Source organism: Podarcis melisellensis (genome assembly GCF_964234715.1).
Source record: "Podarcis melisellensis genome assembly, chromosome: 5".
NCBI lineage: Eukaryota > Metazoa > Chordata > Lepidosauria > Squamata > Lacertidae > Podarcis > Podarcis melisellensis.
Window position 1 is genome coordinate 84,462,126 of NC_138537.1, and position 26,602 is coordinate 84,488,727.

At 42.7% G+C, this 26,602-nt stretch overlaps 1 long non-coding RNA gene across 2 annotated transcripts in view; it reads right to left on the reverse strand.

Annotated features, from left to right (window-relative positions):
* LOC309371197 overlaps positions 1 to 26,602 on the reverse strand; it is a 73,203-nt gene that overhangs the window by 31,044 nt on the left and 15,557 nt on the right. Inside the window, exon 1 of one of the 2 annotated variants that reach the window (XR_014168890.1) lies at positions 6,364 to 6,528. The exons of the other annotated variant lie outside the window; for it this stretch is intronic. This is a non-coding gene — a long non-coding RNA (uncharacterized lncRNA). Of the gene's footprint in view, positions 1 to 6,363; positions 6,529 to 26,602 lie in introns of those variants that run through there. 2 annotated transcript variants of the gene reach the window in all.

Below are 26,602 nucleotides of genomic sequence, written 5' to 3' on the forward strand. Positions count from 1 at the left end.
GCCTTTCAGCACCAACCACAGGAGCAATTGGAGACCACTTTGGCTATTAGTTCTACCCACCCGCAAACCCCCACTACTGAAAGCCCTAACCCTGCCCCAGGACCAGCATTTCCAAATCAAAAGTTGGCAGCCACCGCGAGTGTCTTGCTCCTTCCTGCTCCCTCCTTCCTTCCTGGCTCGACTCTTTCCTCTCCATCTGGGTTTAGTGAGTTAAGTAACTTATTTGGCTCTGCTTTCTCCCTCCTTGGCTCTTCAGTTGACTGATTTATTACCTCACTTTCCTTCTGCAAATAAAGCCCCGTGTGCAAAAGCCAGGAGGATAAATAATACAGCACAGACCTTTAAAACACCACAGATTCTAAACAAAAAACAGGAGACCTGCTTCATCTTAAGGTCATAAACTCCCACTGCAATTTTCATCTTACGGGAACCCTTCTCCCAACGCACACACATGAAGAAGAGGAAAAAGCAAGAAAAGTCTTTCCCCTTCCAGAGAGCTCAGCCTTATTTTAGCTCACGGGTTGCAAATTCTTATTTTGATTTGATCTCTAGATTCTGCCAAGGAAGGTTATTGCAAAGTGACTGCCTGGAAGGACAATCTAAACAATTCTCATCTGCACAATGTTAGCTAATTTAAATGTTTGCAGTTTTTTTTTTTTAAAAAAATGCCAATTGCCCAAACACTGGTGCCACCCTGTATGGAAAACACAACCCAAGACTTGGCAAAAAGAAATAAAACTCATTAGTTTCATACTGACCTGAAGGTGATTTTGTTGACTGACAGCCTATCACTCTCCCTTAGTTCTGCCCTCTCACAACAGGCAACTTTTAACACCTGGACAGCACTAGTATCAGCCTATATTGAATCACTGTTAACTTTGGATTCTGGATATAAGGAAGTCCCCAGAGCTGAGGAAGAGTCATAGCTTAGTGCTAGAGCATCTGTTTTGCATGCAGAAGATCCCTGGCAGGTAGGGTTGGGATGGAACACTGTCTGCAGTCCCGGAGCTCTCCATGGTGCTGTGACAACCAACCTACTTTGTTCCCCCCTATGTGTTCCTCAGAAACAAAACAGGAAACAAACCACAGCAACATTGCCCCGGCTCTTACCAAACCAGAGAGCAGTGGAAGATGGGAAAGGGTGGGGAAATCAGAGGAGCCAGGATTAGGGAGGCACACCGCCAATAAAGTACCCTTTTGGTTGTCACAGAACCACCTCCGTACCTTCAGTGTCAAACCTTCATGTCTTCTGGGAGAGGAAAAACACTCTTTAACATCAGCTACAGCTGTCTAAGTAGCATTGGCAACGGGTTGGGATTGGCTTGGGGCACATAAGGAATTTCCAGTTCCTGTGAGACAATCTACCACATATATCAGGCAGGGCATGCGGCACACAAATGCACTTTCCTGAGTGCGGGGCGGGGGGGTACAAACATGGCCAAGGGTTGTGTCTGCATCACACTTGTATGTACAATCAAGATCTATGCCAAGAAAAGGTGGGTTCTGCAACTAGAAATGCATTCTACAAACTGCACAAATTTGCATGACATCTCATACGGTGCATTTTTAAAACTCTCTTGGGTAAAGTATTTGGGCTACTGCTGATCTTGGAGAAGAAAGGCACCGAAACCCCTCAAATTCTGGGGGTTCGGAGGTTTCAGCAGTTATGAACCACATACTTCCAAAAGTATCAAAATAAGGACCAGAAACATATATAATCTGAATCTGAGAGTTTCAGAAATGAGAATTCTTCATCTGGTTATGCATTCGACACGTTTTCTGCATTCCTGAAATACTCCATCAAAGGGGAGTTTGCTAAAGAACAGGTATTTATTTATTTGTTTGCTTTTATATGCAAATAATTTCTCGCCTGCTGTTCATGATATAATCCCATGGTGGGGTTACAGTACCACACAACAATAAAATGTCATTACAGTGAAGCCAACGCAAGACGGCTTATAAAAACAATGACGTGGAATGAGAAGTGGTCGTGGAACAAATCATTCAGAAATCAAATCTTAGGATACTGGGCTAGGCAGTGTGTTTGACAGACCTGCCACATGTCATAGGTGTCATGACCAAGATACCCATTGAATGTGGTACAGTCATTGCTCTGAGGGATGAGAGTAGCAAACGCTACAAAATCATTTCCCAACACTCTGAAAACTATCAAACCCCCCTAGTTTGTGAAAACCTACTGACAAGGGTGTTTTTCTCCCATTTTGTGTCTCACTGAGAAATCATCCCAGAACTTAACAGACAAATCTTCTATCCCTATATAGAGAAAATGTAAAGGCAAAAATATAACTTCAATCCCATTCCCGTGCAACCTCCAATGATACGACTCGTTGGTAAAGGTAAAGGACCCTTGGATGGTTAAGTCCAGTCCAAGGCGACTATAAGGTTGTGGCGCTCGGCCGTGGACATGGAGACTCGGCTGGCACCGTTAGCGCCATCCCGGCTCGTGAAGAGCCTTTTTAAAGGCTACGGATCGGGCGCCGGGGAGAAGCGTGGTGCTTTGAGTTCTCTGCTATCCCTGCCGAGCGCAGCCGCAAGCCATCCGGCGGAGAGCGCTGGCTTCTTCTATTGAAAATCTGGACCTAAAAGAACCCGTGAGTAATTGGACTATGGATTAAAAAAAAGAGGGATAAATTTTTAAAAATCTGGAGCGAACGGGGGAGGTGGAAAAAAGGAAGTCAGCCTACCCCTCAATTGTAGAAGAGCTAAAACAAAGGATTTAACGACTAAGATCGAGCGTATCTTTATCTTCAGGAATTGGCAACTTTGCGAGGGAAAATTATAAGACTGTGCTGGAGGAGAAAAGTGGAATTTGTATCAAAAAAAACAACCCCCCCCCCCGAATCCCTGGAGCGATCCGTGAAACTACCTGGGAAAGAGCATCGGGAGTTTTGACAGCTGTCAAAGGCTGTCAAAATGGAAGAATAAAGCAGAGACTTCGTTTTGAGGACTTTGCCGGTTAAATTGTATATAAATTGTTTCAAATAAGGATTTATAAACTAGTTGGACTAATGGATTTGATTTGGAAGGGAACTCAGTTACTGCGATCCACCTAGAGGAGCTGAGCGACACTGCATGTGTTTTTTTCAGGAAACCTGAACAGTTGTAACTTTTAATCTCCTGGGAACTGCAGAAATGGAACATTGTTTTGTCTACAGAGGGCTACAAACTACAGGAAACAATGGACTTTTCAGTTGGAAAACGAAAGGGACATGACGCTTTGCTTCTGAACAACAAGCCTCTGCAGAAAATAAGAAGGTCATGGAAAAAGAACATTTTTGCGGGAAAATAGGGAAATAGAAGGAAGAGAGAGAATGACAAGAATATGGAAACATCATGAACTGGACAGAGTTGGGAACATTTGGGACATCCAGATTTGACAAGCTTATGGAAATTAAATGGGAGTTTTTTACTCCTGGATAGAAAAATCTGGAGAGAAAAAATGGGCCCCTTTTTGAGACAGACTCCTTCCAAGATTGGACATTTGTAATTAAATATGACTGGCAAACTAATAGAGGGATATGGATGAAGCGGGTAGGCACCTCAGGAAGACACTAGGAGGAAGGGATAGAAGGAACACAACAGGGAAAGGGGGGAGGGAAATTTGGAATCCAAAGGTTGTAAAATTATTTTCTATCTTTATATCTTTTTTTCTTTCTTTATAAAATTTTGAAAGGGGGAACTCGTGGAAGGGAAAAAATCGATCTTAGGGGATGGGAATTTGGAAAAATTGGGTTATTGATGCTAAGTGAGTTATGGGATAAAAACTTGTTGAACTTAATTGCTTATTCGGAAGATTTGGAACACAACTGGGGGCGGGAAGGGGAAGTCCTGGCTTTGGTTTTGGAAGAAAGTGTATGAATTGGATCTAATTTGTTTTTAATTTGGAAAACCTTAATAAAAATTATATTAAAAAAAATAATATATAAGGTTGTGGCGCTCATCTCGCTCTCAGGCCGAGGGAGCCGGTGTTTGTCCACAAACAACTTTCCAGGTCATGTGGCCAGCAAGACTAAACCGCTTCTGGCACAACAGAGACCCATGATGGAAACCAGAGTGCATCGAAATGCCATTTACCCCCCCCCCTGCCGCAGAGGTACTTATTTATCTACTTGCACTGGCATGCTTTCGAACTGCTAGGTTGGCAGGAGCTGGGACAGAGCAAAGGGAGCTCACACCATCGCGGGAATTCGAACCGCCGACCTTCTGATCGGCAAGCCCAAGAGGCTCAGCCCATATACCTTATGAGTCACAGGTACACTTATCTCTTTCCTATTCATATTTATGTTACGTGGCCATGATGCTCTTGACATTCCTAGTGGTCCTTCACTTCCACCTTCCCCACATTTTCCACCCATGTACAATCACCTGCCCCCCGAAGGACTGCAGAGCATATCAAAGCCCCCTTGTCCACCGGTGCTAATGTGCTCCTGTTGTTGCTTTTCATTCCATGTGTTCCAGGGATAGCTCTGCTTTTGAGGCACGTCCAGCAGCACCATGCCTTGCTATTAAGAGGAGCTCATGTGCAGAATAGCTTTATGCTTTACAACATCACTTGCGATGTCCTACAGCCGAGGAATGTACAGGCATTATTGGGAAGCGTGTCAGCCAAAGGTCTTGGATCCCAAAAGTTTGGTCAAGTAAAAAAAAAATTAAAAATGCCCAGTGCATTTACAAAACACAATGCTGAGTAACAGAAACTGGGTTTGGGGCACTGAAGTCATCAAGCCATCCTGGGTCCCCTATAGACTGACGGTATTTGCGGGTGTATTCTGCAACATGTTACTGATGCAATAATAGTGCATTAATGGTGGATTCATATGGGAGCATCCACGCATTATTCTACTTTAATAGTTATTTAGCAATGCTTCACTAATGCTTCCACATTTCTGCATTCTGGAGGTAAGGTAAAGGTAAAGGACCCCTAGACGGTTAAGTCCAGTCCAAGGCGACTCTGGGGTTGTGGCGCTCATCTCGCTTTCAGGCTGAGGGAGCCGGCGTTTGTCCACAGACAGTTTTCTGGGTCATGTGGCCAGCATGACTAAGCCACTACTGGCGCACAGAGGGCTGTGACAAGTGCCAGAGCACAGAAACACAATTTACCTTCCTGCCACAGCAGTACCGATTTATCTATTTGCACTGGTGTGCTTTCGAACTGCTAGGTTGGCAGGAGCAACGGGAGCTCACCCCATCATGGGGATTCAAACCGCCGACCTTCCGATCGGCAAGCCCAAGAGGCTCAGTGGTTTAGACCACAGCGCCACCTGTGTCCCTATTCTGGAGGGGCACTCATGCACAACAGCATAACAAAAATGGGACAAAAAGTTACAGGATGTCAGCAGGAAGTTACAGGTCATGCAACCAATGGAAATGGAGCAGTCTGTCCATTCTGAACACTATTAAAAACAGGGCTGTAAATAAGCACCCTAATGCCATCATAACCAGAAATCTGTGGCAATTATACTTTGTAAAGTATAATTGCCACAGATTTGTGGTTACCCCGAGCCCCTTGACGCTTTTTAATAGTTCTCTTCCCCCACCGCCCTAGAAGAACCAGACAACACTTGCATTTTAAAGTTCCAAAACAGAATATTACTTTTACTTGTGGTACTTTATCCTGTCAGATTGAATGTACAAGTGAGGTAGGTAATATTTACTGTATGTCACTGAAACGTATTGTACATGAATTTGTATCTGAGACTGACTGGTATTTTCTGACTGGCTCTGAGGAAAGCAGCAGCATAAAACAACACACTTGCTGCTCTCACTGTTAAAAGTCAAACAACAGTTGATAACTGACTAATTGGGGGGTGGGGAACTACCTCAGTATATATAGCATCACAATATTCTATGCTACAGAATTAACCCTTCCATACATCACTACTGGGAAAACCATAGGTTTAACGATACGCACCATTCCCACATAACCATTGCGAATGCACAAATTAACAAGGGTGTCTGCAGAAGCCCTTTGTTGCCACAAAATCTGTCTCCTTCGAATCAAGGCTCAGCGTGTTTCTAATGATCATCTAGATCGAGGAAACAGATCAAGGAAACCACACGGTTTCATGGGTTTTCGAACCTTCCCAGGCATCGCACAAAGCGTGCTCACGCCGGTGTCCTCTCATAGCTAAGAGCGAGCTGGAAATTTCCTGGTTGGTATCGCCTGAGTCATAAATTCAGCAGGCAGCCTTAAGCCAGCCACTCTCTGTACACATTGCAAAGCAGCCACATGTAAGCCACATGGAGGGCTGAGAATTCCGAAGGCTTCCCTCAAAGACAGACAGAGGCAGCTGGAGAAGAAGCAGAATCGCTGGTCAGCTTTCTCCATCCCCCATTACTTACCTCTGCTTGTCTCTTTAGCATGCTGTGCTCCTCCCACCCCATCCCCGAGGGAAAACGGGTCATGAAATGAGGGATAAGGCAAGCAGCAGGCAAGAAAAAATGTGGCCAAGGGCTATACGATCCAGCAGCCTCAGATTTCTTTACCTGCCTGGCTCTGCACAGAGAATTTTTAAAAAATGCTATAAATAAGTCATAAATTAGATTGTTATCTCAAACGAAAAGAAAAACCCTACGTAAAATTGCACAAAGTTTTTTGCTCTACAGTGCCCTCTGGTGTCTCATCATTGTTGTTGTTTAGTCTTGTCCGACTCTTCGTGACCCCATGGACCAGAGCACGCCAGGCACTCCTCTCTTCCACTGCCTCCCGCAGTTTGGTCAAACTCATGCTGGTAGCTTCGAGAACACTGTCCAACCATCTCGTCCGCTGTCGTCCCCTTCTCCTTGTGCCCTCCATCTTTCCCAACATCAGGGTCTTTTCCAGAGAGTCTTCTCTTCTCATGAGGTGGCCAAAGTAATGGAGCCTCAGCTTCACGATCTGTCCTTCCAGTGAGCAATCAATCGTGGCTAGGAGCTAGGTGGAGTCATAAATCTTTTTAAAAGTTTAGAGTCGTGACATAGACTATGAGATTAACCCCACTCAATGGACCAGAATGTGGTCTAAACCCCCCTTTATATCCATATCAACGAAAAGAAAAGAACTCACTCTGAAACTCACCTACAGGTGGTACCTAACACCAAGAAAACTAGTGCTAATATGCCCAGGAACCTCACCAAAATACTGGAGAAGGTGCACCTCCACAGGCACATACCTCCACATGTGGTGGGAGTGCCTCAAAATCCAACTATTCTTGACAACAGCCAGCTGAGAAATATGTAAAATAACTAAGCAAGTATTAGACATCACCCCAGAATTGGCCCTACTAAACATCTTCCAAGACAACAATGCCCATTTACACCACAAAGAACTCATAACCCACCTACTTTCAGCATCCAGAAACACCATAACCAGACACTGGCGAGACCTGTCAGGAGTAAGCATGGACCAATGGTACCCAATAGTATGGGAAACAGCTCTACTAGAAAAATTAACCAATAAACTGAAATTGACACAGGGACAAACAGAAGAAGACACCTTCACCCGGTATGGCTCCCCTTTATCACGTACACAGCCCAACAAGACAATGACAATAATCCATCAACAGCATACAAATCAATATGGCTAACCAGATCCAAAACACCCACCCACCCCACTCACACACGAAAACAAAGATCACCACAGCCAATCACAAACAAACAACCACACCCTAGGCCAACCCCAACCTCTCTCACCAGCAAAGGAACACAAATGAACAGCACGAGCAATTCTTACTGTTGTCTGCACACAGATGCAAAATTACCTGTGTGCCCACACAGACTGGGAAAGGGTAGTGGAAAGGGAGGAAAAGGCCGGAAACACACAGCCCTGCCAAGTTCTGCTCACCAGCAGGGATGGCAGACAAAAGAGGAGCAATTGCTGAAGTAGCAGGAATGTCAAGAAGCTAACTTTCCAAACACGCACTGAGAAAAATCGGAATGACCCCTGTGATATAAGGCTCCAGTCTGAAGGCGTCAGTTCTTTTGCATCAGTTGCATCTGTTATGATGAAAGGAGACAGCTTTTGGCATTCTGCCTCCTGGCTTTGCGAAGATATACATTCGTAGCACTGGGTGCAGCACTAATAAAAGTGCCTCTTATCACGGTTTCAGATGCATCCCACCTTATTAGCCATAATGCGCCCCCCACGATCTACTGAGGAGGGGGGCAGCCTTTGACTTCTGATGACTGGCTGTTATCATCACGTTCTGAAATCCACACTGAAATCTCTCCGGCTTTCCTTGCCGTCTCTGACCTATCTGCAATTGACACTGTTCCCAGATTTTGGATGAGCTGACCGATAGATTAGACACTACCATTTGTATAACACCGTCAATATGCAGGCCACCTTATCAGCAAAACAAACAAACAAACAAACAAACCCAGAGCCCTGCTCCCAAGGAGCTTAGAATCTAAAATTCAGCAGTAGAGAAAAGGACATGAGAGACAAACAACAAGGCAGGTCATTGGGAAACTGGAGCAACAGAAGAAAATCAGCCCTCAAATACATGCTGTGTGTAATAAAATTAATAATAATAATAATAATAATAATAATAATAATAATAATAATAGTTTATTTGTACTCCATCTGGCTGGGCTTCCCCAGCCATTCTGGGCGGCTCCCAATAGAATATTTAAAACACGATAAGACATCAAACATTAAAAACTTCCCTATACAGGGTTGTCTTCAGATGTCTTCTGAAAATTGCATAGTTCTTTTATCTCCTTGACATCTGACAGGAGGGCGTTCCACAGGGTGGGCGCCACTACTGAGAAGGCCCTCCCCCTTCACATCTCACAGTGAAGGAACCACCAGAAAGCCCTCGGAGCTGGACCTCAATGTGTGGGCTGAAAGATGGGGGTGGAGACGCTTCTTCAGGTATACTAGGCTGAGGCCTTTTAGGGCTTTAAATGTCAGCACCAACACTTTGAATTGTGCTCAGAAACGTACTGGGAGCCAATGTAGGTCTTTCATGACCGGTGTTATGTGGTCTCGGCGGCCGCCCCCAGTCACCAGTCTAGCTGCCGCATTTTGGATTAGTTGTAGTTTCCGGGTCACCTTCAAAGGGAGTCCCACATAGAGCGCATTGCAGTAGTCCAAGCGGGAGATAACCAGAGCATGCACCACTCTGGCGAGACAGTCCACAGGCAGGTAGGGTCTCCACCTGCATACCAGATGGAGCTGGTAGACACCTGCCCTGGACACAGAATTGACCTGTGCCTCCATGGACAGCTGCGAGTCCAAAATAACTCAGGGGCACAGTTACCCCATTCAGGACCAGGGAGTCTTCCACACCTGCCCACCCCGTCCCCCCAAAACAGTACTTCTGTCTTGTCAGGATTCCACCTCAATCTGTTAGCTGCCATCCATCCTCTAACTGCCTCCAGGCACTGAACAGCACTGAACAATTTTCATTTCCCACCAATTGTTCTTGCATGCCCTATTCCAAACTTGTGGAGACCTACATGTGAGCTCAGGTGCAGGACCCAATATCTGCATATGAAGACTATTTAATAAAAAGGGCTGCTTCCAGAAGCCTGTCCTCTTGTTTTCTACCAGTTTTGCTTGACCTCAGCTTGTAATCGAGAATCCAATTTAAAACCCCAAACTGGAAAGGTTTTGTCTCGTTCAAGATCCATTAGAATGTTAAAGAAGTTCTCAAGAACCATTGTGGTTTAAATTGAGTATACAGTGGCACCTCGGGTTAAGTACTTAATTCGTTCTGGAGGTCTGTTCTTAACCTGAAGCACCACTTTAGCTAATGGGGCCTCCTGCTGCTGCCGCGCCGCCGGAGTCCGATTTCTGTTCTTATCCTGAGAACAGTTCTTAACCTGAAGCACTATTTCTGGGTTAGCAGAGTCTGTAACCTGAAGCGTATGTAACCTGAAGCGCATGTAACCCAAGGTACCACTGTATAACGTATGCATTGTAAAACGAGCCTTCCTTTTGTATTACGTTTAGCTGCGGTGACTTCATTGTTGTTACAGATTTTTTTCTGAGGGGGGGACCCCTCCCCCTAAAACCTAGAAATTAATAAATGGTAGGATTTTGATTATTTGGGATGTGAAGGGAGAAATGCAAGCTTCAGAGGAATTCTTGGGCTAGCCTATGCAAAACTCTCTGGCCAAGCTAGGGCCATTAAGAAATAAGACAGGCTCATTGAAAGCCATTGGCAATGCAAGAGAACTGTACTTCCCCCTTGCCCTGAGGTGTGAACAGAGCCTGAGGATTTGGACAGTTGTCCGAGTGGCTGGGTGTGAGGTGACAGCAAAAGAGTTTTGCACAAGGGTTGCTGGGAAGAAAAAGAAGGAAGTTTGGAATCCATGTTGGGCAGGCTGGCTGAAGGTTGGCTGGAAGAGATGCCTTGGTACTTTGGGCAATAGATATTGGTCATAATATAGACATGGCAGCAGGGGGAAGATTGTGGGATATGCATATAAAATTTACAGCATCTTATGATCTAAGAGAAAATTATATGAAAATGATATATCGATGGTATCTAACACTGAGTAAATTGGCAAAAATGTATAAATCTAAATCAAATAAGTTTTGGAAATGTAAAAAGAAAGAAGGTTGTTTTATCATATGTTGTGGTCTTGTAGTAAGCTTAAAGCTTACTGGGAAATGATATATAATGAATTGAAAAGGATGCTTAAAATAACGTTTGTAAAAAAAAAAAAAAAAACACCCAGAAGCTCTTCTTTTGGGAATTATAGGGACAGAACTACCAAAACTATATAGAAATGTATTCATGTACGCTACTACAGTGGCAAAAATGTTACTTGCCCCAAAATGGAAAGGAGCAGAAGTCCCAGCAAAGGAAGAATGGATGCAAAAACTTATGGAATATGCAGAAATGGCAAAGCTTACTGGAAGAATAAGAAATCAAGATAACAAACTTTTTATAAAAGAATGGAAATGGTTTATGGAATATTTACAGATAAATTGTAAACAGATAAGAACATTGGCAGGATTCATAAGACTTTTGTGCAGTTTCATAAGAGTATATATTTAAAGCAAATGAATAAATGAGCAGATTAAGTTAATTTGGATATGCAGAAAATATTAAAACTAAATTTAAGGAACCACAAAAAGAGGGGGGAGGAATTCAAGTTTTGAAATGTTAAAATGATTGTAAAATTAATGAAAAGTACTACTGTGGGCAAGAATCCCGTAAAAGAAATGGAGTGGCCCTCATAGTCAACAAAAGAGTGGTGAAAGCTGTACTAGGATGCAATCTCAAAAATGAGAGAATGATCTTTATACGAATCCAAGGCAGACCTTTTAACATCACAGTAATCCAAGTTTATACACCAACCACTGGTGCTGAAGAAACTGAAATTGACCAGTTCTATTAAGACTTACAACACCTTCTAGAAATGACACCAAAGAAGGATGTTCTTCTCATTATAGGGGATTGGAATGCTAAAGTGGGGAGTCAAGAGATAAAAGGAACTGCTGGCAAGTTTGGTCTTGGAGTTCAAAATGAAGCAGGGCAAAGGCTAATAGAGTTCTGTCAAGAGAACAAGCTGGTCATCACAAACACTCTTTTCCAACAACACGAGAGACCACTCTACACATAGACATCACCAGAGGGGCAGCATTGAAATCAGATTGATTATATTCTCTGCAGCCAAAGATGGAGAAGCTCCATACAGTCAGCAAAAACAAGACCTGAAGCTGACTGTGGCTCAGATCACCAGCTTCTTATAGCAAAATTCCAGCTTAGACTGAAGGCTGATCGCCGAAGAATTGATGCTTTTGAATTCTGGTGCTGGAGGAGACTCTTGAGAGTCCCATGGACTGCAAGAAGATCAACCCTCTCCATTCTGAAGTAAATCAGCCCTGATTGCTCACTGGAAGGGCAGATCATGAAGCTGAGGCTCCAATACTTTGGCCACCTCATGAGAAGAGAAGACTCCCTGGAAAAGACCCTGATGTTGGGAAAGATTGAGGGTGCAAGGAGAATTAAAGAACCAGCCCAATTGTCAGATCCTGTTTCCCACCCCAAGCACACACTGGCTAGCATAGTAAACCTTTCAGACATCTTTGTAGCCCCTCTTCTGTGCAAATACTTATATGGTAATATAAATACTTGGCCAAAAAAAAAAAATTCTTCTTCAAAACTGACAACTTTTAATGATTTTCAAAATGGGCTTCTTTCCAGCGGGGAAAAAGCTCTTTTCATTTAACATGATCCGACCATCCTTAGCTAGGAATTACTTGTTCAGGCAACTGGCTGTTACTTGATAATTCTGACAGAGTTTTCCAGGCAACATCTGTTTCCACTTGGACTCTTTCAGCTTTCAGATGTGAACAACAAAAGTGCATTTTCATTCCATGTTCCGCAACTGGCATCTGCATGCAACGGCAAAGTTATTGTTATGCTGGACATTCCGGTCATCACTTAATACTTTTGAATCATAGCTATTTTTAGAGCCTTATTAACCATTCTTGGACCACCCCTTATCAATCCTTGAGGCATCTGCAGCACAGCTAAACAGTTCCTTCTGGAGCCAACATCAGAAGAAGAAAAGAAGTAAACCACATCCCTCCACTTAACAGAGTAAGAATATTACTTGTGCATCTTTTTTGTTTCTCCATCTGCTCTTTGTTGGAACCATCTCTATGCTCCACCCAAGTTTTGTTGTTCCATCAAGTACTTTCTAGTTTGCTTGCAAGATTTGGATTCTCACTCCATCCAGAACAATTATTAGGACTACGAATGTCATTCCCATTAACACCAATGTTACTTCTCAACGACGCAGGATTTCTCAGCACTCACCCTTCTGTATCTCAATTAGCCCATGCCTTGCAGCTGCTATAAGAGATTTCCACTTTTACCTTCTCCTGCAGCTTTGCTCTCTGCTTTCAAGCAGAGAAGGACTCCAACACTCCATTCAACTTAGCAGTGTTCACAGTGGATTCTAAAACACAGCCATCATGCTTCAAATAAAATGGAGTCTCACCATCACTAGATGCCTCCCATGTGACCAATGTTAGCCAATCACATGAGATCCACTAGAGAACTCTCTAGAATCCAGTTACCAACCAATCATATTTAAACACATAGTAACACATACAAGCAATTACAATTTCGGTGAATTAAATTACTATACTTAACATGAACCAGGGGCAATTGCAGTGTTGCTCTTAACGGAATAATCTGAGGTTTGATGACACTGTTCGTTTCACACATGGATTGGTTAGTGAAATATACTCAGAGTCGCAAAGTGATTTCATGCTCTTCATTCAGCTCATAGTGGTGAGGAGGAATGAATGAATGTCCCCTCAAAGTATCTCCTTTATATACATTATTTACACAATGGGCTGCCCGTGATTGGCTAATTCCGGAATTCTACTGTAAGCCAATCAGGTTATGGATTCACTTCTATCTGGAGCATGATTGGGTGGTTCCTGCCAACCAATCATACTGCTGCATTCTGAATCCTATTGGACCAATCAGACTGCTGCATTTTGGATCCTATTGTTCGAGGACCAATCAGACTGCTGCAGTTTGGATCCTATTCAACTCAGTACATAACAGTTAGGGGAGCCACAAGTTACAAAAGGTGTTGCACAAAACTAATATGAGGTATTAGATTACGGAGGATGCTGCCTAATGACAAAGCCAGAGTATCATGCTCCTCAAAGGGTTTATGTTCAGATTAGCCATGCTAATCTGTTGCAGCTGAAAACAACAGAGTTTTGTGTCACTTTAAAGACTAGCTGGTACATTTTAGCAGGAGCTTTTTTCCAGAGACAGGAGTGTTAGAGACCATGGTTTCACATTCCATTACAGGTGTCTGTTAACACAGCAAAACTGGGATTCTTACATTATATTCAATTACTTCTTTTGTGAACCATCATTTTGCTTATCGTAAGGTTCACACAGAATTGTCAGGGACCTCGGTTTCCATTTCATTGCCATTTGATCCAATTCTTTTCTGACCCTGTGACAATTCATCTAATGAAGTAGACTTAAGTCCACTGAAGCTTATGTACAATACGTTTGTTACATTTTACGGTACCACAAGGCTCTTCATAGATTTGATTACATCTCCTGTCCCAATAGTGGGCATAAACTGAAACATTTTTTTTGTTACAATTTCTCCTTTACTCAGTGTTACTTAAATTTCTCGGTATTTTCCTAGCCATTCCCAAACATTTCTTACTCTGTACATAATTGTCTCCCCCTTGTTATCAATTAAACAATTTTAGGATAAAGGCCGTGGGGCCATAAGACTTCAGGGTAAGTCTCATTGAACTGAGTGGGATTTTTATTTTCCTGAGTAAAAGTGCAAATGGTTCAGGCTTCAAGGTACAGACGTCCAATATATGGTCCAGCAAGATAATGCTTTGGAGATTTCAGTTCATCATGAGAAAAGCTCTCCATTTCATTTGGATCCTAACCAAGTACCCTCTTCTGAGATTAAAAAGAAAACCGCTCTACAACCCGGCTTCCGTTCTGATTTGATTTCCCCAAAACCAAAAGGCAAGTGCAATTTTGCTCAAGGTTTTTCCAGAAAGATTTGCAATAATCACTTGCAGACAGAGTAGATATTCAATTGTTCGCCCCTTCTGTACAGAGAGAAACGTACTTCACTTGCTCGTCCTCAATTTTACCCTCATATTTTTTGCTTCTAATCTCTTTAAGCAAATGACGAGCTGGGACCTTTGATGTGTGTGCCAGCCAAAGTAACTCATTCCTTGCTCGCTGGTGGAGCTGTGAGCATCTCCCATCTTTATGCGTGTGGATGATAATTACTACTTCAAAGCCCCCGCAGCGATGTTGAGCTCTTTGAAATTCCCGTGCTGAGCATGTGCTCTGTGGGCCAACTCTGCTAAGATGTATTAACAGCTGCATTTGAATGCTATCTCTTCTCACAGTTTTGCTGTCTTTCACAATAAAACCATTTCTTTCGCACTTCCAGGATTTATTATATTCAACAGCAACCCAAGATAAGGAGGGGGATAACCCATTGCCCACCCCCAGATGCCATAAAACCACCAGACCTGTGGTCTGCTTTTAAATGTTTTTAGATGTTTGAAATGTGCTTAGATGGTCTTTTAATTGTTTTGAAACACTTCTGGTTGGTTTTTAAATGTTTTAAATATGTGCCATTCCCCCCCCCATCTGTAATGTTTTAACTTTCTGATGTTTGCTGTCCGGGGCTCCTTTGGGGACAGGGGGACAGCACAGAAATCTAACTTTAAAAAAATTACAATAGGGATTTCATCAGAATTTGAATATAAATGGCACAGACGTGAACTTATCCAACTTATGTGTCTGCCTGTATTCCAAGGTGAGCTTGTTACCCCAGAAATGTTCTTCTGCCTGAAATTTAAGTTGAGAATATTGTGAATGCATGCTCCGATTCGGTTTCGGTGCAGAATGCATTCCTAAGGGACACACTGCATGGAATGTTGACTTTGTAGTTGGGCCTTGAGAGCCAACTTACCAAAATATTTTCCAGAATTGGAGCTCCCAATTCTGATCAGGAGCATGGCATAGGGGATGGGATGGCTTTAACCCTTTGCTCCCTGCTATGTTCCCAGTTAGATAGCACACACCCCACCACACACCCCTGCAATCTGCGCAGTCAAAATTGTTCAGTATAGTAATTTAATTCACTGAAATTGTAAATGCTTGAATGCATTCCTATGTATTTAAAATTGATTTGTTGGTGACTGAATTCTAAAGAGTTCTCTAGCAATTCTCATGTGACTGGCTAGTACTGATGACATGAGAGGTATCTAGTGAAGGAGAGACTCCATTTATGTGAAGCAAGATGACTGTGTTTTAGAGTCCACTGTGAACACTGCTAAGTTGAATAGAGTGTTGGAGTGCTTTTTCTCTGCTTGAAATAAAAAGAGCAAAGCTGCAGGAAAAGGCAAAAGTGGAAATCTCTCCTAGCAGCTGCGAGGCATGGCCTAACTGAGATACAGAAGGCTGAATGCTGAGCTCTGGAAAGAGAGGAAAATACAGCTGTCTGAAAGTTAGAAGAAGAGACTGCAAGCCCATGTTTAGATATGCATGTGACTGTAAATACTATGTTTTAATTCATCTATACAAGTAAAGTTTTTGAATGTTGAAGTGCGAACATTGGTTTAAATTCCAAAGAAGGGTATCAGTCATATGTATGATTTGAGCTTCTTAGCTGTAATTTTGCTACTCTTACTTCAACAAAAATGCAGCCAGTGACTTAGAGACCCTAGAATAAATATTTCATCTTATACCATGCTAGTAGCTGCAACAAGGGGGGAAAGATGGGATCAGTCCAGATCAAGACTATGGTGTGGAAGGGGAGAGTTAATTTCCCCCTCAGCACTGAGCTCCAACCCAAACTGCCTTTCCTCAAGGCTTCTTTTATTGTGTGTGTGTGTGTGTGTGTGTTATTATATTTTCTGTTTTACAAATTAAAATACTTATTTTATATCCTTAAGATATCAATGACTTCCCTTCTTCTCTTTTCATGGTTCATTTTACATATCATAAATCCCTGCATATTTTACAGAAACCAAACCATTCAGTATTCCATGATTGCATCCAACAAAACTTATTTACACTGTTGAATTTATCATAATGCTGCCAGTGTTTTCAGCTGTGTACAGTTTATCTCCCATATAGTCAATAAACGTTTTCCAGTCTTCTCTAAATGTATGTTCTTCTCATTCTCTTATTCTATATGTTAAGTCTGCAAGTTGTGCATATCCTGTCAACTTAAGTTGCCATTCTTCTTTAGTTGGGACCTCGCTTGTTTTCCATTTTTGGGCCAACAAAACACGGGCCGCAGTAGTAGCATACATAAATAACCTTTTTTGACACCTGGGAATTTCAGTCTGAATCATCCCCAACAGAAAGGACTCTGTGGTTTTTGGGGGGGAAAGTACTTTAAAACATTTTTTTTCCCAGTTCATTATGGATTATTTCCCAATACTCTTTTACAAGTCCACCACACACAATTATTCCCCATATAGTCAACCTCAAGTCTTCTTTTATTTAACAAAGAAAAAATTGTCAGGATATCTGGTCACAGCTCACCAATACTATTTCTGAGTGACTCATTCAGAATCATAGGGCGCAGTTCATCCGAGAGTGATCCAGAACACACCCTTTTAGATGCAAGAGTGAAGTGTGCCTTCAATTTTATTTGAGACACACACAAAAACAGCCTCACAGCTCTCAGATGCGAGGATAACATTGCTTTGGACGATGCAATTAAATTCTAGAATCCTCGGTTCACTAAGGCAGAACTTCAAGGGGGATGTTACTGGGTGTGGAGAGCAATGAACATCTTCCAGATGGAAAGCTGTGAGTAACTTGTAAAATGGGGCTCTTTGAAAACCAATACTCTTGCTCTTGGGTTCATCTGCAATAATCCAGGAAAGTTATAGCAGTGCTAGAGTAACATGACGAGTCTGAAGCCAGCATGTCTGCGCTGGAAATGCATATGGATTTACTTTACGTTTAACCTGACCGTCGTTCAGCAGAAGATAAGGAAGTTCATGTATATATATGCTTTTCAGGCTAATGGCTTTGGCATGCTATCTGCACTGCCATGCCACTATAAACATCCATTAAGATAAGCTTATGTGATTCTAGTTGTAAAACTTCCTATACAGTTGTGCAGGGGGGTGGTTCCCCCACAAATAACAGCATATTTTGCAATAAAAAAAGGGAAATCTGCCAGCTAGAGAAAAATAATCTTTACAATCAGAACTTCACTCGGAGGCCTTGGGTGCATCCAGATGTTCATTGCAGAGGTTCATTCGCCACATTTTGTTTTGATTCATTAAATGTTCTCTCCAGAGTCTGGTGCATGGAAAACCAGTTCTGCCAGTTTGAGGCATTAGCCAGGCTGTGCCAAGTGCCAATTGGCTGGTACTCGTTTCATTCGCAGGGAAACCAAAATGCTTGTTTACAAAGCTATTGTACTACCAAGCTTACTGTATGCTTGTGGAACACGGACCACTTATAAATGCCATCTCCAACTCCTCAAAAGATTCCATCAATGGTGTCTCAAAAAAATTTTTACACATCACTTGGGAAGACAGGCGAACTAATGCCAGTGTATTGGAAGAAGCAAAGATCACCAGTGTCAAAGCAATTTCTTCAACATCAACTTCGTTGGACTGGTCATGTTCTTCAGATGCCTGATTATTGTCTTCTAACGCAACTGCTCTATTCCAAACTTAAAAATGGAAAGAGTAGTGCTGGTGGTCAATAAAAGAGGTTTAAAGACTCTCTGAAGGCAAATATAAAAAATGTAGTATAAATACTGACAACTGGGAAACACTGGCCTGCGAGCGCCCAAATTGGAGAACAGCCTTTACCAAAGGTGTCATGGGCTTTGAAGATGCTCAAACTCAGGAAGAAAGGGAGAAACATGCTAAGAGTAAGGCGCGCTTGGCAAACCCCCACCATGATCAACTCCTGCCCAGAAACCTATGTCCCTACTGTGGGACACACTGTTAAAGCCGTGTTTATGGAAGACAATCAGCTACAAGTGATCGCCAAAAAAGAATAAGAAAAAGAAGAACTTGTTACATCAAAGGTCCACCTGCCCCCTCCTCAGTTTGCGAGAGCAGCTTGTTGTGGTTATTTATTTATTTATTTTAAATGGGGGTGGGGTGGGGTGGGGGGTGCATGTGTAGGAATGGAGAGAAATCTAAGTGGGTTATCACTGAAAGGTGAACTAACCTAGTCTGCACCTAGTCTAAAACAATGCAACATCAGAAACACAGGCATCTTTTCCAAAGCTCACTCTTTTCTGAATTTTGTAATGCAGTTCTCCAGTCAACGTGTACAAAAATCCACATGGTGGGGTAAGTTGTGCGTAAAAATGCATACGATAGTGAAGGCGACAAATTCATTATATTAGGGGGAATTGCTTGAGAATATTTACATACATATCAGGAGAAATTTGTGCTACAATACCGGTTCGTTTCTATGAGATGGGTCAATGTTCTGATCCCATACAAGACAGCTTCCGCTATCCCACACTACAAAAATGGGGTCCGTCATTCAGTGGGAAAGCATATACCTCTGTGCTGAATGTCATAAGTTATCTCCAGTTCAAAGGTTGCTACTGTTGGGATACTGCCAGGGAGACAAAGGCATCAGGCAGCCTACACGTCGTCTCCAGACGATCTCCGATCTCCCGTGGAAACAGCATCTGTCAATTAGTGACACGAGCCTCAGACGCATTCCAAGACTCATGAACCCCCTTTTCGCAGAGTTTCCACAACAGAAGATGCACCCACAAGAGCATATTTACAGCTTTATTCTACGTTGGTCAGAACAAAGTTTAAACATGACTGCTTGCTTCCATGTCGAGGGAACAGCCAGAAACAAAAGCTATATACAAAACGGAATCTCCCTGTGAGCAGGAAGTACACAGGCATGTGACACACAACACCTGTTCCCTTTTAAGGAGGAATGGAAATATCCTAACAGCCACATGTTTGAGACATTGGAGAGCCTCTGCCAGTCAAAAAAGACAATCCTGAGGCAGACAGACCAATAGCCTGGCTCTGCATAAAACATCTACAGATGCTCGGGACGATGGCTATGAACTATTCCTGGGATGCTACTCAATTTCCAAAGTTTGACATCTATTTTATATACACAACTTTGTTTTCCAAAGTGTTCTGTCGCTGTAGCTGACTTAGGCTTTTGTCCTGAGTCTAGGACAACCCTGGAAAGTAGAGCAGGCTCAGGGCTTGCCCAAAACATTTTGCCATTGACTGACACACTTCCCCACACTTGACAGCAGCAAGCTACCTTAAAGAGACACAGGACGGGCCTGTGCATGCCTTCCAAAACCCGCTGTGCTGGTCCCGGGGAGTTACCGTGCGGCATGGTCTGAGTCCAGTCCGAGGTCGAGGATGTGGTATGGAGGCTGTCCGTCAAGGCTGAAGCGGGGTCCAAGGCAAGGAGTCAGGTGAGGTCAGGAACTCTGGCAGAAGAGCAGGTTACCAACAATGTTGCTCCCACAACCTGGGACTGGGCTGGCTGGCTTTTATCTGCCCCAAAGCATAGGGTGGCCCCGGTCTCTCCTGGTGACTCGCCTCTCCTGGCCTGGAGGCAAGCACTCCTCCTGCGAGAACTTAGTTCCCTCTGCCCTGAGCCTCTGCAGCTCAGGAGAGGCTGGAGGGTTACTGGACCCAGAGGCAACCTCACCTTCCCCTGACGGGTCTGAGAGTAGAGCACCTGCAGGCAATGGGTCCTCAATCACCTCCAGAGCCAGAGCAGATTCAGCTGGTGTCTGCTCCTAAGGATCCGGCACAGGTGAGGGCCCTTCAGGTTCAAGCCCCGGCCCCGGCTCAGCCGGTCCTGGAGGCAGCAACTCCTGTGCAGGCTGGGATTCCTCAGGTTCAGCCTCTGAATACGATTCCCAGGCCATCACACCCGCTCTCTGCATTATTCTGATAGCAATATTGACGGCGAACAGTTCTGGTTTGGCCTCACGGCTGAAGGAAACCATCATCCACCACAGGGTAGGCCTAAAGATGTTCAAATGAGAATCATGCGACTATGGGCAAGCTGCCATCTCAACCTCAGTCAACCAGGGCTTAGAGACGAATAAATGTGAAGGAACTGCCAAATTAGTCACTATGTCCTTCTTCTTTTTTTAATTGAATTATGCTGCATACATAAACAAAATTACAGTCGTCCAACAGATTAAGTAAATAAAAAAGAATCAAAAGTTAATAAGGAAAAGTAAAATTATAGAAGAAGAAGAAAAGAAGTATGAAAGAGAAGAAAAGGAGAAAAAAAGAAAACGAAAATATATATACAGTGGTACCTTGGGTTACATACGCTTCAGGTTACAGACTCCGCTAACCCAGAAATAGTACCTCAGGTTAAGAACTTTGCTTCAGCATGAGAACAGAAATCGTGCTCCGGCGGCGCAGTAGCAGCAGCAGGAGGCCCCATTAGCTAAAGTGGTGCTTCAGGTTAAGAACAGTTTCAGGTTAAGAACTGACCTCCGGAATGAATTAAGTACTTAATACCAGGTACCACTGTATATGTGTACACACAGACACACACACACACACACACAATATAAATATTGTATATACTCGAGCATAAGCAGACCTTTTCAGCACATTTTTAATACTGAAAAAGCCCCCCTTGGCTTATACTCGAGTGAGGTGGGCGGCAGCAGCGGCAGAGGAATGAGTGGCCCAAAAGAAACCCTTTCTCACCACTGGTCCCGCAGCCGCCGCCCGCCTCTTGCAAGGGCAGGCACAGGAACCGCGGTTGGGAGAGACGCTGCGCTGTGCCTCTCCCAACTGCGCCTCCTATGCCTGCTCTTGTGAGTGGCAGAGGCAGCACTGGAGGGATGAGCGGCCCAAAAGGAGCCTTTTTGGGCTGCTCCTTCCTCCTCCACCTTTGCTGCTGTTGGCGGTGGCAGAACAAGCAGCCTGAAAGCAGCCCTTTTGGGCTGCTTGTTCTTCCTCCACCGCTGCCGCCACCACCAGGTTTGTGGTGTGGTGAACCAGCTTATACTTGAGTCAATAAGTTTCCCCAGTTTTTTGTGCTAAAATTAGGTCCCTTGGCTTATATTCGGGTTGGCTTATACTTGAGTGAGTGAGTGTGTGTGTGTGTGTGTGTGTATACACATATATACATACATACACACATCTGTGGGACACAGGTGGCACTGTGGTCTAAACCACTGAGCCTTGGGCTTCCAGATCAAAAGGTCGGCAGTTCAAATCCCCACGACAAGGTGAGCTCCCATTGCTCGGCCCCAGCTCCTGCCAACCTAGCAGTTCGAAAGCACCCCCCAAAAAAGTGCAAGTAGATTAATAGGTAACGCTCCGGCGGGAAGGTAAATGGCGTTTCCATGCACTGCTCTGGTTTCGGTGTTCCGTTGCACCAGAAGTGGCTTAGTCATGGTGGCCACATGACCTGGAAAAACTGTCTGAGGAGCGGACAAACGCCGGCTTCCTTGGCCTGTAAAGCGAGATGAGCGCCGCAACCCCAGAGTCATTCACGACTGGACTTAACTGTCAGGGGTCCCTTTACCTTTACCTTTATATACAACTAGGAAAACAGTAAATCATTCATTGTTAGACTAATATTTTACAGATTCTTAAATTTAAACACAGAGAACTACATACAAAGCTACCTACAAAACAACATATAAAGACTTCCGCCAATACCACAACAGTTCATTATTCTTAATAAAGATACTTACCTGTATTTCAATTGGTTCCTCATCTTGGTATCAGGACACTATTGCTTTTGCAGTGTTATTCTAGGCACAACCAGATCTTAGGTGCTGAACCTTGATTCATCAAGTAGTTGTTTAAATGATCCCAATCGTTCTTAACTATTGTATCAGAGTTGTGTCTTAATTCATCTGTTAGCTTCGCAAGTTTCAAGTCGGTCAGCTTGCATAACCATTCTTCTTTGGTGGGTATATGATTTTCTTTCCAATATTTAGCCACCAAGACCCTTGCCACCGATGTCACATAAAGAAATAATCTTATTTTATCTTTAGGGATATTAATTGTCATGATACCCAAAAGGAATGATTCCGATTTTTTGCTGAATGTGATTTTCAGTAACTTTTTTATTTCCTCGTAAGTCACGTCCCAGAATTTTTTTATCTCTGGGCACGACCACCACATGTGATAAAAAGTTCCCATTTGGTTTTTACCTCTCCAACAATTATTGTTGTGAGATTTATTTATTTAGTTTAGCCAACTTAACAGGGGTTAGATACCGCCTATATTTCATTTTCATGAAATTTTCCCTTATTAAGTAGCAGGCCGTAAAATTTAAGTGTTTTTGTCCAGAGCTCTTTCCATTTGTCCAATTCAATCGTATAACCTAGGCCTTGCTCCCATTTTCTCATAACCTCTTTAATTTCCTCATTCCTCAACTTCCAGTTTATCAACAGCTTATAAACTTTGGAAAGAGTCTTTTGGTTATTATACAGAATGTCCTCCTCCAAATTTGTTATTTTATTGTCAAAACCCTTCATTCTTTTGTCTTTCTCAAAAACGGCATTTAATTGATGAATTTCTAGCCAATTTAATCCCATGTTTTCTTCAAAATTCCTTTGGATAGTTACTTATCTCTTCTACCAACTCCCTATAGGTTAACCAATCAGTATTCATATTTTTCCTGTGAATTGCTGTTGATTCAATGGGAGAAGGCCACCAAGGAGTTCTTGATAGCATTATCGGTTTATTACTCTCCCAAGCATCATATAAAGCCTTCCCCACAATGTGGTCAAGAAATCCTTTATGTGCTTCTACTTTGTCGTGATCTAGATACCCGTGCCATCCAAACACATTGTTCCAGCCTTCTAGATCCAGCACTTCAGTATTTTTTTGTTATCTAGTCTTTGATCCAGGTCAAAATTGCCACTTCATAATATGATTGGAGGCCTGGGACTGCGAACCTAGTCACTGTTCTAATTAAGACACTCGGGCCTGCTTCTTGGTGGAGGTAGAAAATCTTTGCCTAAGGCTTATCCCGTCAAACTGAACTTTCCTTTAAACAAAGTATAATCTTTCTTGTAGTGATTACAAATATGAATACTTTATGCACGATGACTGAAATAATCGAACATCTGGATTATTCCACTAGCTTTAGCAATACTCTGTTGCCTCAAAAACTGGTAAACTCCGAGTACATTGGCCAACAATTGACTAAGAGTAAATCACTGTAAAACAATTACCGTATTTTTCGCTCTATAACACTCACCACACCATAACAGGCACGTAGTTTTTAGAGGAGGAAAACAAGAAGAAGAAAAATATTCTAAATGAAATAGTGGATATATGATTTTTGTGATTCATGCTGTGGCCACAGACATGTGATCTGACAGTGAGTTTGGAGTAGCCCAATGCAAAAATCCTGAGGATCCATGTGGATCCATGCTTTGTAACCACGGAGGAGGGAAGGATGGGGAACCATGGATCCTCTGCTCACGTCTGCAGCAGATCCCCCCCGCCATCCGCAGGCATTCGCTCCATAACACACACAGACATTTCCCCTTACTTTCTAGGAGGAAAAAAGTGAGTGTTATGGTGCAAAAAAATACGGTAAACTTCTTTCATGGAATGTAACAGGGTGGCCGAACAAGACCCAAGACAGTGATTTCTGTTCCTATCTACAAACATCTTTCTTCAAGAAACCTGGGCAAAAGAGGGCACCATGGTTGAATTACAGGGTTTTACAAGTTACACTCAACCAGCTCTTAACACTGTAAAGTATGGAAGGCCTAGCGGGGGGCTGGCGGTGCTGGTGTCAACCACTCTTATCAATTCAACAGTGTCCCTCGCTGACCACCCCAGCCTGGTTTGCAAAAGTCAGCCCAGGAATTCCTTGTCTGGCACAGTTGTGCAGCTTCTCCTTTCATGGATATCCCAATTAATCAAAATTCTACTGTTTATGAATTTCTGGAGGGTTTTTTGAGGGGGAGTCTCTTGCAAATGTTTAACAGTATTTTTCCTGCACTGATTTTAATGCCTCTATTGTTGTGAACTGATGCATGATTTTAAAGCTAGTAAAGCTTATTTTTAAAGTTCCCCATATATATATATATATATATATGCAGGTTTTGGTGTCCTCGGGTGTCTTCCCGTGTAAAAGTTGGGGTGTCTAGGCGACGTTTCGACGAGGTCTCACTCGTCATCTTCAGGCTGGTGCTTTCGGCTTCTTGTTACTGGAACAGAGCAGGATCTCAGTGTTTGAGTTCCTATAAATACTGTTGAGGGGGTGTGGTGTATAGCCTCCAATGTTCTGGGCAGAGAGGAAGTTCCCAGGCTAGTGTGCCTTTTCTTCTTTTGTTCCTTAATTACTTGAGGGATATCTTGAGTGATTTCTTGAGTGATATCCTGAGTACCACTTAGGTGGGTCATTAGGTGTGGATTAGTTGCTAAAGTCTTTGTGTCTTGACCTCTTGAACTTTGTGAAGAGTTTTTCTGAGAAGATGGCTGTACTGCACTTAGTTGTGCTCTGGCTTGGCTTCGTGTATAGGGGCGAGCTGTGGTTTTGTGGCCTGTATATAATCTTTCTTGTCAACCACATATCTCTTCTTCCTATTTATTTATTGAATTCATATACTGCCCTATACCCGGAGGTCTCAGGGCGGTTCACAGAACAAAATCAAAACATAAAACCACAAAATACATAATCAAAATAAAAACAAAAGCAACCTCCCCCCAACACATTTTAAAAGGGTATTGGATGTCAGTCAGCCCAAGATCTTGTTAAAGATGAAGTTTTTGCCTGGCACCTAAAGGTGTATAATGAAGGCGCCAGACGAACTTCCCTGGGGAGAGCATTCCACAAACGGGGTGCAGTACTGAATTGGTGGCGCATGCCCTTCTGGCTTGCAATCTTTATAAAGACTTGAGGAATGAGATTATCACGCCAAGGGCTACATTGTATAGAAACCATCAATTTTGGGTGTGGAAAGACTTTATTAAATACTTGGGTATAATGATTTCATCAGATATAGACCAAATTGTAAAATTAAATTTGAATCAAATTATAACTGAGATTTCTTTTGATATTGAAAGGCGAGGACCTCTAAACCTTTCCCTTTCAGGAAAGGTTAATGTCCTCAAAATGAATGTTGTTCCAAAGGTTTTATACATTCTTAGAGGATTACCAATACATATTCCCAAATTTTACTTCCAAAAAATAAATCAACTCTTTAGATCGTGCCTGTGGGGTACAAAGCCACCAAAAATATCACTACATAAAATACAACTTCCAGCTAAGGAAGGTGGCTTTGGTCTCCCAAATCTGGAATTATATCACCAGGCCTACCTGCTGAGTAAGACTAATGATTGGAGAGTTGGCAGGAATCCCAATGGGGCTACTCTCGAATATAGTTTCTTGAACCTCTTGTAGGGTAGACTAAACTCGGCTCCAATTTTATGAAATATCCTATTATCCTGGAGACTATTAAAGCACACCTATAAAAATTTGGATGAATAAAAATAAAAATAATAAGGATGACCCCTATCCGCGTGAGAAATTAACAATATGGGCCAACCCAAAATTAAAAATTGGAAATCAAGTAATAATCTAGCAAAATTGGATGCAAAAGGGTATTTTGACACTGAATCAATTAATTGATGAAAATTACAATTTGTGGAATATAAGACTTTGCAAGTAAAGTATGGAATAACCAATGAAACACAATGTCAACACATCCAATTGAAACATAAGGCAGTTTGGAAAGGCAGTTTGGCCCTGACGCTATAGCAGCATCGGAAACACCCCTGCTGCTACAAGATTTAATCTCTGCAACAAAAACAAAAAACTCTACACTTGCCCTATATAAAACCCTACTCAACAGGAAGAAATATGATTTAGAATATGATAGTACATATGATGATTAACTGCCCAATGATAAGATCATTTTGGTGTGAGGTGAGGATAGTTATAGCAAGAGTAATAAAAAGAAATTGTTATTTAGGGGAATTGAATTGAATTCTAAATTATATTCCGGAAATGTGGGAGATTACAAGGGGTCAAAAGAAATGGATGTACCGTGCCATATTAGAAGTAAAAAAACTAGTTTTGATGAATTGGAAAAGCCGCAAAAAGATTCAATTGAG